General features: G+C 47.9%; 1 pseudogene; it reads right to left on the bottom strand.

Moving 5' to 3' along the window:
- Positions 1 to 2,952: 2,952 nt before the first annotated feature.
- Positions 2,953 to 3,922, bottom strand: LOC105721693 (glyceraldehyde-3-phosphate dehydrogenase-like; annotated as a pseudogene).
- Positions 3,923 to 4,347: the final 425 nt, after the last annotated feature.

The following is a 4,347-nucleotide window of genomic DNA, read 5'->3' as shown; positions in this document are numbered from 1 at the left end:
AAAAAAAAAAAAAAAAAAAAAAAAAAACAGAATAAGAAAAAGAGAAAAAGAAAAAGAGGGCTGGGTGCAGTGGCTCACGCCTATAATCCCAGCACTTTGGGAGGCCAAGGCGGGTGAATCATGAGGCCAAGAGATCGAGACCATCCTAGTCAACAAGGTGAAACCCCGTCTCTACTAAAAATATAAAAATTATTTCGGCATGTTGGCACACGCCTGTAGTCCCAGCTACTCGGGAGGCTGAGGTAGGAGAATTGCTTGAACTCAGGAGGCAGAGGTTGCGGTGAGCCGAGATTGCACCATTGCACTCCAGCCTGGGTAACAAGAGTGAAACTCCATTTCAAAAATAAATAAACAAATAAATAAAAAGAAATAGAAGGTGAGTTCTGGAGATTACAGAATGGCAAATGACCTATATTTTGGGTCATATTTATGAATAAATTGTTTAAAGACAATTTATGAGCACCTACACAAGGAAGTAGGGGTTATCAGTGTAACCAAAATGCAGGTTAGTTGCTCAATGCATGTGGAGTCCAGTTAACAACAGCAAGGTCTGATACAAAAAAAAAAGGCAAATTGAGGGTGGGGCATGGTGGCTATGGTGGCTCCCACCTGTAATCCCAACACTTTGGGATCACAAGGTCAGGAGTTCAAGACCAGCCTGGCCAACATGGTGAAACCCTGTCTCTACTAAAAATACAGAAATTAGCTGGGCATGGTGGCGTGGGCCTGTAGTCCCAGCTACTCAGTATAAGTTCTTTTAGGCTGACTGATGGTGCCATGGCCCACACGTATACTTCTGGAGAGACCTCCGGAATTAGAAAACCTGAAGTAGCTGGAATATCATGAAAAGCGGAAGACAGATCAACCCTTGAGGGGCCTAACTAACTTAAGACACTCTTCTGTTGTTTCTTATTCCGGCCTCAATTGACAAGGCCATTGGACTTTGTAACCGACCTTGGTCAACCTCGTGACTCCAGACCCTACAATCCCCTCCCAGCTTGCAAAAACCCCCCCTAAACTGTAACTTCTGTATCTTTCCACTGCTCACTCCAAACCTATAAAACCAACTGCTATCCCTCCGCCCTCTGCTGACTCTCTTTTCGGACTCAGCCCACCCGTACCCAGGTGAATAAACAGCCATGTTGCTCACACAAAGCCTGTTTGGGGTGGGGGGGCTCTTCATTCAGCATGTGCATTTTAACACTCAGGAGGCTGAGGCAGCAGAATTGCTTGGACCCAGGAGGCAGAGGTTGTGGTGAGTCCAGATTGTGCCAGTGCACTCCAACCTGGGTGATAGAGAGAGACTCTGTCTCAAAAAAAAAAAAAAAAAGAATGAATTGATTCCAAAGTTAGCTTGGGGAAGGGGCAGAAAGCGTCCTGTGTTTAAATGTGCTGCTTCACTTTTGGAGCAGAAGGTGGGAATTTTTATAAGGTAGGGGAGGAAATGAGCAAGAACAGGGGGTCCTGCTAGCTTGGTGCCTTATCTGTTGGGCAGTTGAGTTGGTGCCTTCCCAGGCAGAAGTAAGTTGAAAAAGTGGCCAAGTGGGTGTGCTTTCGATATGCCCTCCTGGGGGATGAAAGTCCTGAGGCAACCCCTGGAAGTGGAAGTTCCCTGGCGGTTGTGCTTTGGTCTGCAAATTGACTCAGCTCTCAAGGAAAGATCTATCTTGGAAAAACTGGCCCTGCAGGGAATGTTGGGTAAGGGGGAAGAGAAAAGTTATATTTGCATTTCTGGAGGGCTAAATAGTAGTCAGAGAAATGAGAAAAGAAGAGAAAGAGAAGGAAAAAAACAATTAAACCACCTCTAAAAAAACAGGGGTACTGGATTAAACTAAGAGCTGGTATAGATTCACCCGTAATATTAAAGGCAAAGTAACCATTTTTCCTTTTTGAGAGGACTGTTAAACTCAGGAGACTCTGAGGTCATGTGTGTGTTTCAAGGAAGAGAACAAGGCTTTCACTCCATTTCTGACTTTTTTTTTTTTTGAGACAGAGTTTTGCTCTGTCACCCAGGCTTGAGTGCAAAGGCATGATCTCGGCTCACTGCAACCTCCACCTCCCAGTTCAAGTCATTATTCTGCCTCAGCCTCCTGACTAGCTGGGATTACAGGTGCCCGCCAACACACCCATCTAATTTTTTGTATTTTTAGCAGAGACAGGATTTTGTCATGTTGGCCAGGCTGGTCTTGAACTCCTGACCTCAGGTGATCCGCCTGCCTTGGCCTCTCAAAGTGCTAGGATTATAGCGTGAGCCACCGTGCCTGGCCCATTTCTGACTTTTTAAATTTGAGGTTGTACATCAGTGGCTTGTGGTTTCTTGTGTTGTATTTGGCCCTGCCCAGCATTTATGACACTTTTAATTCAGTTGCTAACATTTAAAAACAAGGAGTGTAGCAAATCCTATTCTTGTCCCCAGTTATCCTTTACCCTCCCTTGGAGGCCTGTGGGAGAGGCATAAGTCCCCTCCCCACACCCTCAGGCCTGGACAGGGGACTTGCTTTGGCTAATAGGGTGTAAGCAGAAGTGACCTGTGCCACCTGGAGCAGCAGCTTGAAGAAGCACCACGTGGGTCTGTGAGCCCACTTCTCCCTCAGCCACAAGACAGCGTGTCCAGGGTGGATCCACTTTATAGCTGGATCGTGGAACAAGAAGGCATGCAGAGCAGAGCCACAGTTGCTGATAACACAAGCAGAAATGAATCTTTTTTTCCCAATGCAACTGTAAATGGGATTTTGTTTTGTTTCGTTTTGTTTCTGGCTGAGCACAGGGGACTTTATTGATGGCACAAGACAAGGGGCTCCCTAGGCCCTTCCCTCTTCAGGGGGGTTGCATGCAAGCTGTGAGGAGGGGAGATTCTCAGTGCTGTGGAGACTGAGTGTGGCAGGGACTCCCCAGCAGTGAGGGCCTCTGTCTTCCTCTCCTGCTCTCACTGGGGCTTTTGGTCTGGGGGTCTTACTCTTTGGAGGCCATGTGGGCCATGAGGTCCACCACCCTGTTGCTGTAGCCAAGTTCATTGTCATACCAGGAAATGAGCTTGACAAAGTGGTCATTGAGGGCGAAGGTGCAAGAGTGGGTGTCGCTGTTAAAGTCGGAGAGACAACCTGGTGCTCAGGGTAGCCCAGGATGCCCTTGAAGGGGCCCTCTGATGCTGCCTCACACCTTCTTGATGTCATCATATGTGGCAGGTTTTTCCAGACGGCAGGTCAGGTTTATGACTAACACGTTGGCAGTGGGGACATGGAAGTCCATGTCAGTGAGCTTCCTGTTCAGCTCCAGGATGATAGTGCCCATAGGCTTGGCAGTGCCAGTACATGGAAGGATGATGTTCTAAAGAGCCCCACGACTGTCACAACACAGTTTCCTGGAGAGGCCGTCCACGGTTTCCTGGGTGGCAGTGATGGCGTGGACTGTGGTCATGAGTCCCTCCACAGTACCAAAGTTGTCATGGATGAATTTGGCCTGGGGCATTAAGCAGTTGGTGGCACAGGAAGCATTGCTGACTACCTTGAGGCTGTTGTCATACTTCTCATGGTTCAAGCCCATCACGAACATGAGGGCATCAGCAGAGAGGGCAGAGATAATGACCCTTTTGGCTCTCTCCTGAAAGTGAGCCCCATTCTTCTCTATGATGATGAAGACACCAGTGGACTTCACAACATACTTAGCACCAGCATCACTCCATTTGATTTTGGGAGAATCTAGCTCCTGGAAGATAGTGATGGGATTTCTATTGATGACAAGCTCTCTGTTCGCAACTTTGATGGTACCACGGAATTTGCCATGGGTGGAATCACGCTGGAACATGTAGACCATGTAGTTGAGGTCAATGAAGGGATCATTGATGGTGACAGTATTTACCAGAGTTAAAAGCAGCCCTGGTGACCAGGTGCCCAATATGGCCAAATCCATTGACTCCAGGCTTCACCTTTGCTGTGGTGTCTCAGGGATGTGGCTGGTGCTGCGCAAGAATAAGCAGCTGTCTGTCGAACGGGAGGAGCAGAGAGCCAGGATTGTTTTCTTAATTCCCCCCTCCACCACCACCCAGATGGAATCTTGCTCTGTCCCTGAGGCAGGAGTGCAATGGTGTGATCTTGGCTCACTACAATGTCCACTTCCTGGGTTCAAGCAATTCTCCTGCCTCAGCCTCCCGAGTAGCTGGAATTACAGGCACATGCCACCATGCCCATCTAATTTTTTCATTCTTAGTAGAATGAGGTTTCACCATGTTGGCCAGGCTGGTCTCGAACTCTTGACCTCGTGATCCACCTGCCTCGGTCTCCCAAAGTACTGGGATTACAGGCGTGAGCCACTGTGCCTAGCCCTCTTAATTGCTTTTTTAGAAAATTT

This window comes from Aotus nancymaae, unplaced genomic scaffold (genome assembly GCF_030222135.1).
Source record: "Aotus nancymaae isolate 86718 unplaced genomic scaffold, 86718_ANA_hifiasm-v0.15.2.pri h1tg000007l, whole genome shotgun sequence".
NCBI classification, from domain to species: Eukaryota; Metazoa; Chordata; class Mammalia; order Primates; family Aotidae; genus Aotus; species Aotus nancymaae.
The sequence above is the reverse complement of the archived record's forward strand: the minus strand, read 5'-3'. Positions and strand labels throughout refer to the sequence as shown.